Genomic DNA, 10,151 nt, shown 5'->3' with positions numbered 1-10,151 from the left:
TGATTTATCTTCATGTCTAAACAATGCTATCCTGAGAGCAAAATATTTTTGCCATTGACTTCTTTATAGAAGGTGGCCAGTACCTCATCAGCATTCATGAGATTGCTCATAGACTTTGGTGTTTCCCTGGCAATCTAGGTGATGTAGTCACAAGAATTTAGTCTAGACTCTTCTAAATAATATTTTAGAGTCTGTGAACATCTTTCTGGTTATAATGATTATTGGCTCCAACACTGGAAGAAGTTTGCAGAAGTAGCTCAACAGTGATCCCACCTGAGATGAAAGGAAATGAGAAAGACAAGAGTTGAAACCTTAAAATTTAAAGGTCAGGATCACCTTGGTGCTACAACTCTTGATGTTCCTAGCCAAGTAAAAAATTCTTGTAGGTATTAAAGTCTTGAATAAATTCTTACTCTCCTAGGAGATAAGAATATTAAATGTAGTTGGTGCGGAACAGTTTGTTTTAAATATTAGGATGGCAGCAGAAGGCCATTCCTTGATCTTGAAGGACGAATGTCAACACTGTGGACCACTGGCATAACAAGCTAAAACAATGGGCCATGTGTTAGTTAGCTTTCTATTGCTGTGAGAAAGTACCTGAGATAAGTAATCTATAAGGAGGAAGACTTTGGCTCATAGTTTCAGAAATTACATGGTTACCTGGCCATGTTGCTTTGGGCTTGTGGTAAGGCAGAGTATCATGGTGCAGAGCACATGATAAAAGGGCTTTTACCTCATGAAAATGAGAACAGCAAGAAAGAGGGGCCAGGGTCACAATACACCCCTCTAGGGCATTCCCCCAATGACTTAGCTTTCTTCCACTAGATCCTACCTCCTAAAGTTCTACTACCTCCCCCCAAATGTCTCCCCGGAGACCAATCTTTTAGCACATGGGCCTTTGGAGTACATTTTAGATCTAAACTACATTAAGCCATAATTCAATCTAAGATAATTCAGGTCACAGACTGCCAAGACTTGAAGGAATCTTTGGAAATTGCTAGATCTCATTGCAGATGAAGACACTAAAGGCTGGAGAAAATGAAATCCACCCAAAGACACAGAGTTAGAAGCACAGAGCCAGAATTAGATACTTAGTATTTTCTACTCCCCTCTTGTGGCATCTAGTAAGAAAGAATTCTTTGGCTACTCCTTTTTTGTTTTCCAAGAGACCAAGTTAAATTTATTCTAAGTACATCATAGTGCTTCTTCCATAATTATTATGATTAGAATAAAGAAGCATTTCTAGGAAAATGAGAATTTAGGATAAGTAAATATTGTTATATGTGTCAATAGCATAAACAAAATCATAAGTACCAACAATACCATAAATACCAAAGCAAATTCACTGAAACCTATTCACGGCCAAAATCATGGAGAAAATCACTAACATTTTCTTTAATGATCTACAAATATCAACAAAGTGGTTCAAGGAATTTCCCAAGTGCTTATGTGCTGGCCAGTGTTCTCCATGGTGTGGATACCAAGAAAGGCAACTTGGGGAACTTCTTTGCTTCAGTACCCACACTAAATAGTAATTAGTACTAAGTCAATAAGGAAGAAAAATCCTAACACATTGTTATTATCCTGGGGATGTTTATCATGGCAATGTTAGAAGCACTGTAACCGTCATGCAAAAGTGAGTCACACTAAGTTTAACTTGTGATAGTAAATGTACTAAATATAAATTAGTAAACACCAGTTTGTGGAGGAACCAGACAAAATTCAGTCATTGGTCTTGGGTATATCTGTTACCTTCTCTGTGCTTCCATGGAGAGGCTTATTGCATAATGATAAAATCTGTACTATACCTGGAAATGATCTAACTGGCCACTCATATGACAGACAAAGACACTAAGTCCCCAGAACATTAGTTTGTCCCACAACACCAATGCTATTTGGTATGAGGTTCCAAGTCTTCTGAATTCTAACTGATTTTTTTTTCTTTCACACTCTGCTAGTTCCTTGAGATGACTAGACTAAGGCTGTCCCAGTTTCCTCCTCCTCACATTTATGTCTTTGTGGACTCCTTTCTCCTGGAGTGAGCAGAACCTGTAAATAGGACATAGGTTATGGAATGTCACTCCTTTAATTAATATACATTACATAAGACTTGTATTAAAATCACTTGTGTCTCTGCCAACAGCTAAGTGAGCTTAAAACAGATATTTCTCTGTTCAGGTCTCCAGATGATAATGCAGTCAAAGTAACACTTTGATTTTAATCACATAGGACCCTGAGCAGAGGACACAGATAAACTGTATCTGGAGTTCCAACCCATAGAAACTATGGGATAATAAAAGTATAGAGTTTTAATCAGCTACATTTGTGCAATTTGTTATGTAGCCTAGAAAACCTGGAACTGCATAAGAAATAGGTGGAATTTAAATAAATCAAGCTACTAAAATGATGATCTTACTCTGTAAGTAACATAGCATTGAGTCATGTATAAAAAATAGGAAGTACAAAATTTGGTGGCATTGATATATTGAAAATCTTGACTTAAGATGAAAAAGTATGAGGCATGTAGCACAAAACAGCCCTGACTTAATTTTCTTTCTTAGATCTATCTGCTGGTCTGCAATTCTAGTAGGAATAGAGACTTTATTGTACATGAATTGGTAACTGAAGGTCAACTTCTTGTATAGGTGGGAAGCATTTGTACAAAGAGAAAAGGGACAAATATTAGAACTTTTGGCCTAATGCTAAGCATGGAAGTAGGAGTGAGTGAAGTTGTTAAAGCCTTAATTTCAATAACTTAATAGAGTTAAGGCCTTGTTATGAATATATGAGATTGTTAAATTGATCATAAGAACATACAGCTTCTCCCTGAATTAGGCTATTACATCAATAATAATAAAATATATATTTCATTGGTATTGGCCCAGATGTGGTCCAAGGTTGAATGCTTATATTCTTAGGAGATACATGACATTCTTTCATAGCAAGGATGTCAACTAGGTTTCATCTTGCACAAATGTAAGTGAGTAATACTGGAAGTTTGTATTAAATTCAGATTCAAAACAAAGTATGTGGTAATCAACAAGCGAGAGTTTGTTATCCTGACTTGAGCAAAGGAGGGTGGTGAAGTGTTACGTGTGTCATTGCTGGGCAATAGATGGAATCATGGGCTTAGTGTTCAATGCAGTTCAAGTCCTGACAACTGCATTTACCTTCTGGTGATTGGGAACACATCATTTAACCTCTTTGCACCTCAGCTTCTCTGCTTATCACATTGAATAGTTTTGAGAATCATTAGGGCAGTCTAAAATAAAAGTACCCAGAAAAGGGCTTAGTCCTTATCAGATGTTTGTGAAAAGTTTTATTCATAATTACCAGTCTCAGAAACACCCAAGATATCCTTCAGTAAGTGAATGAACACATAAACTGTGGGATATCCAGACAACATTATATTATTGAGTGGTTAAAAACTGAGGCTTAAGTCATGGAAAGACAATGAGAGGGATCTAACTATATGGTTCCAACTACAGGATAACTTGGAAGAGACAACAATATGGAAACAACCAAGAACATCTGTGGCTTCCAGAGATAAGAATGGAGAAAGGGATGAATGGGCAGATCACAGATGAGTTTTAGGGCAGTGAAACTATTCTGTATAGTAATGAAGACATGTTTTTATATATTCATTTATAAAAACTCATATAATACATAACACCAATAGGGAACCCAAATGTAACCTGTGGGCTCTGGGTGATAATGAGGTGTCAGTGTAGGTTTATCAATTGTAGCAAATGTACCACTGTAGGTGTAGGATGCACATTGTGGGGAGAGTCTGTGTGTATGTGGGGAGTGAATTGGCGACACATTGAAAAATCTCTGTACCTTCCAATCAATTTTGCTGTGAACTTAAAATTTCTGTAAAAATATTTTATTATTTTTTTTGAAAATTAAATTATTTTGAAACTTTAAGTGAAACGGGTAAATGAAAACAATCAACAGAGCTCAGGAATGAAAAGTGAAAGTAAATTTCATTAGATAGGAGTCCTAGATACAAGTAAGTGGACTATGGGAAAATGACTTTAGTTATTGGATACAGATACGAGACCAGAAGAAAAGAGGAATCAAATGAGTTTCAAAGAGATGAATATATTAGGAAAAGTGAGTCCAAGTGCCCATTGTCAGAAATGGGATACAATTTGTATAGTTAAAGGACATTGTAGATGCTTCCACCTCCGAGCTGACATCCTTGCATAACATCCATGAGATTCACATGTCCTAAAACGGCACATGAAAGGTATCTGCCATGAGGAACTTCCACCCTAGTTCCACCAGGTGGACGAGACAACTGAATAATTCCAAAGGCAACATGCATTGTACTAAATTGTTTATTCTTGAAGTGACTGAAAGAACAAGGACAGCTAGTTCTGAGAGGACTAATAAGGAGGCACACAAAGATTCCCTTGCTCCTGCCGAAAGTAGGAAAGAAAACTTAGGAAGAGGAGTCTTTGACTTTGAAAATCCAATTCATAACTGTGCGTGTGAGCTGATACTCAGGGCAAAACAAGATCTAGTGACCCTAAGAGCTCAGATTATATACTGCCCATTGAAGACAGAGGAACAATTTGCTTGGGCTGGATAGAAAGAGAATCAGAAAGTTCTACATAAAAACATGGCTGGTGGGAGCACAGTGATATCTACTTTGTCCTTGTCTTCCAGAAACCCAAGTTTCAAGGAGAGAGATGAATAGTAAAACAAATTCACTGCATGTTGCCCCATACTGAGTGCTATATAGTAGATAAATAAATTGGATACTACAGTAACATAGAAAAGCAATTAATTACGAAAAGTAACAGAATCTAATTTTGTCATGTTGACTCATGAGATAAATGAATTTTCCCAACTTCTAGACTTTCCCTGCCAACCTAATCAGGAAACATAACAATCCTCTTGCCTAAAGTACTCAATAATTGGGTTCAGGATCAAGTTGCACTCCTTATGAGTATGGTTTTCAGGAAGTCATCTAACTTCTCAAAAACTTCTTTTAAAAATTATGTATGTAGATGGAGCTAATGATAGTGTCTACTTGTTTAGTCATAGCTTAGCAGAGTTGTGTTGAACTCTAATCCTATTTAACAGTGTTGGTGTGAGAATCCCTCAGAACTCTAGCTGTAAATACACACTGAAAATGGTAAAGCACCATAAAAATGCAAATTATTGATGGTACTATTTTAATGTATTATTTAATGTTCAATCTAATTAGAAATTCTGATCCTTAAGGACTAGTACAGAGAATTTTTACTCCAGTCATATCCCACTTTCAACACAATATGATGCCTGTAATACCACACTCTGAATATGGAGTCTGTTCAGTAAAATTTTGAAATGAAAAATAATTTCCCTTCCCCCATCATCTCTCTGAAATCAATGAGGCTTAACAGGTTGAGGATTATTGACAGAAATGAATTAGTTCCATGTTATATTTCAATATACAGACATAATCCAATGTTTCAGGTCAAGGATGAAAAATGTATATAGTATGCAAAGTATAGAATATATATGTATATGCATATATATGTATATGTAATCATGCTGCTTTCTCTACACTGCTGTATAGTTGCTAAAGTTTATCCAAGCTACAATGAACTGGATGTAGTCTCAAAAAGAGCCAACTTACACAACTTGGCAACCAGATAAACCTATATCTTTTTGGTGTAAACCTCTTTTATTACATTTATTTTTGTGAATCTATGCCTTCATATTATATGCAGGGAACACACTTCTTAATTTTCTTTTTTTTTTTAATTTTTATTTTTTTATTGGTTGTTCACAACATTACAAAGCTCTTGACATATCATATTTCATACATTAGATTCAAGTGGGTTATGAACCCCCAATTTTACCCCAAATGCAGATTGCAGAATCACGTCGGTTACACATCCACAATTTTACATAATGCCCTATTAGTAATTGTTGTATTCTGCTACCTTTCCTATCCCCTACTATTTTCTAGTCAATTAAAATATGCTTTGATAAAGAATAAAAAAGACTCAGCATTATCTCTGAGGACAAATGTGCCTTCCTTAATGTAAGTCTATTTAAAATGTGGTTTGATTAATGCCAAATTCTCAGAAGGTAGATTTAAGGGAAAAACAGGCAGGGTTATCAGACTAGAAATTCTTGTCAAAAAAGATCAGTTCCTGTTTTACTTCAACCATCTGTCTTTGTAGTTGGTAATGTTTTCATACCTTTACAAGATTTTACAAATGAAGCTCTTTTGATATCCTTTCAAAAGATGCTTAAGAAAGTATTGGAACCAACATTTTTTTTTTCACTGACTGTTCATGGTACCTGGGAATGGTTTGCAGGAAATGAAAAAAAAAAAATTGCTTCCCTTCAAAGTTGTTCAGTAGCAATGAATGGCTAAATTCAATTTTCTCAAAACTGTGTTTCATTTGAACACAAATCTCTCCCTTCTTTCATACTTGCTTTTCATATCTGGGAGCCAAGGCTGATGCTACAAAGACCAGCAAACCAAAGGGCAGTGAGGTATTATTCTAGGTCACAGGGAACCCATGGCAGGGGAAAGAAGCTGAACTCAGAATCTGAGAACTTGGAATCAAATTTCTACCTTCATGTTGTAATTGGGCCCTTGGGAATATCATTTAATCTCTAAATTTAACCATCTCCATCTCAATTTTTCTACTTACATAATGGAGAACAACAAAATCTTCCCATTTTATAGGCTTCTATTTTTTAATGTTTTCTATGAATCAAAAGTCAATGAACTATATGTATTATGGATTAGAGATCCACTAGTAATCTAATAGCCCTAGAAGGTATGTACTGTCTGCATATTGTGATCAAGAAAACCATTTTAGAAAAGTTGACACACTTGCCCAAAGTTACAAATCAATAAAATGGTATAGGCAGTTTTAGAATCCAAGCATATACTGGTTTGTGCTGTTAATTACGACATAATACCACCTCCTGTGATCATAGGTATTCAGAAACTTAAGAAAACACGAGACACTAGGCAAATACTATGGATTACTATTTGCAAGTTATCTAAGGTCTTCGGATAAGATAAATGGCCAAGAGATGTTATTTAGTAAAACCTTGATAGATGGTATTTAGAATAATGACAGTGTCAATTATGTTTTTTATCACATGTGAAAACCTTATAAGAAGACTCTTTTGGCAGTTGGTTGGGGTTAGGGTTAAAGTTAGAAACAGTTATATAGTACTATTTACTTACTTTTTCTGTATCCTATATACTTTTTCCTTCATACGACATGCAAATTTTCTATGTATTCTTTGGATTGGTACCAAACTTAATAAAATCTCCATTTTATTTCACAAATATTTATTGACTATCTATTTTGATTCAGTCCACCAACCAGTATGTATATTCAGGCATGTAAAAACTTTACACAAGAAGACAGAATAAGCTGAAGCTTTTAAGAATATATAAGCTGTGTTTCTTATGATAGTTCTGAGAAAGAGCCAAGAACCATAAGAGAAGTGTCAGCTCTAGGAAGAGGAGATGATCACCATAGTCCAGATTATGAACTATCACATGCAAAGGCAAGGAGACCAAAGAGAACAGAATGCGTCTTAGCCAAGGCTGTATTTAATGGGCTTAGATTGAAGGCCAAACAGTGTGCATTAGGGAAAATGGAAAGTGGGCAACTTGGAGCCATAAGTCAGAAGGAGGAACTGCCTTCCCTGAGGACACCAGGCTAAAGAAAGTCAGAAAGATAAGGCCACAAAGCTCAAATTTCTAGGTTCCTCATCTATGAACTTAAAGTATGCTATAAATAACATTAGGTGAAATTTTGATATGAACCACAAAATTAGTATAACAACACAGAGCTAATTGGATCCTCTAGTGTTTTGATATTTCAACATTGTCTCCTACCTGGACTCTTCCACTTTCCACTAAGGATCATGCTTGGAGGATATTTTCAAAATGGACACATCTTTTGCTGTTGTAAAAAGCTAGTTTTACAAATCAGAGATAAATTATTTTCTTGGTCAGTGGTTTAGGTGAGATAGGTGCAAATCATCTGACCTGAATTTTCACTTTATGCCACAACTTATGTTGGCATGCTTAAAACTAAGGTTGGGGCTTGGTAAAGCTATGCTTGAGGTCAACTGTAGTGGGAAATTACAGTTTAAGGGGAGAATCCAGGATGACCTTGGCTGACAGAGCTTCTGACAGCACTCTAAGAATCCATCTAACTCTAGATGATGGCAACAGCTCAGCTGTCTAGAAACATCTGTCCTAGAATCCACAGGCACAGAAGATAGATTGAGGCAGAAAGAGCTCACTTTGGACTTACTCTTTTTGCCAGAATCTCATAAGTATTACACATTTTGAAGAACACTTTTGCTTCACAGGAGAGGAAAAAGAAAAGAGAATATCCCAACTACTTTGTGCCAAGTATTAAAAAAGAACTTTCTGTGAAAGGTCTCATTTAATCATTATATTTTGGTGTGGTGTCTCAATTACAATTTACATATGAGATTATAGTCTCTGAGAAGTTAAGGGACTTGTCCCACCTCACAAAACTAACACATGATGTAAAATGCCTTCAAATTAAACATACTAAAATGTCACACTGCACACCTACTCTTTTTACTGGTCTGAAAAGTACTATTACTATTATGATTTCAACAAACCTCTGAAATATGGCTGCAGATACATTTTCTGTGCCTTCTCAGTCCTTAACCATTTATTTACGTCTGGATGATTGTCTTCAGTCATTGAATAGCATTTATAGGGCAAGTATTATGTTACATAATAGGGGCATGATATATGCCAATATGGATTGACCATGATGATAAGAAACTGAAATCTTCAGATGGTGAGTAGATTATGAGCATGAAACCTCATGATTAGATTAGTGCTCTTTTTTTTAAGGATATTTTTTTTATTGATTATTTAAAGCATTGCATAGCTCATGATATATCATCTTTCATACATTTGACTCAAATTGTGTTTTGAACTCCCATTTTCACCCCAAATACAGATTGCAGAATCACATCTGTTACATATTCACATTTTTACATAATGCCATATTAGTGACTGTTGTATTCTGCTACCTTTCCTATCCCCTACTATCCCCCCTCCCCTCCCCTCCCCTCCCATCTTCCCTCTCTACCTCCCCTGCTGTTGTTCAATTCTCTTCCTTTTTTCCCCTCCCCCTTGCCCCTCATAACCTCTTATAATTCTATGTATCATTGAAGGTCTCCTACTATTTCCATGTGCTTTCCCTTCTCTCTCCGTTTCTCTCCCCCCATTCGTCTTTGTTTACTGTAGTCTTTCAGAGGAGGACATACAATCAATCAACAAGTACATGAAAAAATGCTCACCATCTCTAGCAATCAGAGAAATGCAAATCAAAACCACCCTAAGATACCATCTCACTCCAGTAAGATTGGCAGCCATTATGAAGTCAAACAACAATAAGTGTTGGTGGGGATGTGGGGAAAAGGGTACACTTGTACACTGCTGGTGAGGCTGCAAAATGGTGAGGCCAATTTGGAAAGCAGTATGGAGATTCCTGGGAAAGCTGGGAATGGATCCACCATTTGACCCAGCTATCGCACTTCTCGGACTATTCCCTGAGGACCTTAAAAAAGCGCTCTATAGGGATACGGCTGCATCAATGATTATAGCGGCACAATTCACAATAGCTAGACTGTGGAACCAATCTAGATGCCCCTCAATAGATGAATGGATAAAAAAATGTGGCATCTATACACAATGGAGTATTATGCAGCACTAAGAAATGACAAAATCATAGAATTTACAGGGAAATGGATGGCATTAGAGCAGATTATGCTAAGCGAAGCTAGCCAAGCCCTAAAAAACAAATGCCAAATGTCTGCTTTGATATAAAGAGAACAACTAAGAACAGAACAGGAAGGAAGAGCATGAGGAAAAGACTACAGTAAACAAAGATTAGTGCTCTTATAAAGAGACCTCAGAGAGGACCCTCCCCTCTTCACATGAAGACACAGTGAAGAGATGGTCTAATAAACTTGAAGTGGGCCCTCATCAGACACTGAATTTTTGGTATCCTGAGCTTTTACTGCCTGGCCTCAGAACTGTGGTGAATAAATACATGTTGTTTTTGTTTAAGTCACCAAGTCTATGGTATTTTTGTAGTATTAGTCCAAATGGACTA

Source organism: Spermophilus citellus (genome assembly GCF_964194105.1).
Source record: "Spermophilus citellus genome assembly, chromosome: 2".
Taxonomy (NCBI): Eukaryota; Metazoa; Chordata; class Mammalia; order Rodentia; family Sciuridae; genus Spermophilus; species Spermophilus citellus.
This window is presented reverse-complemented; position numbering follows the sequence as displayed.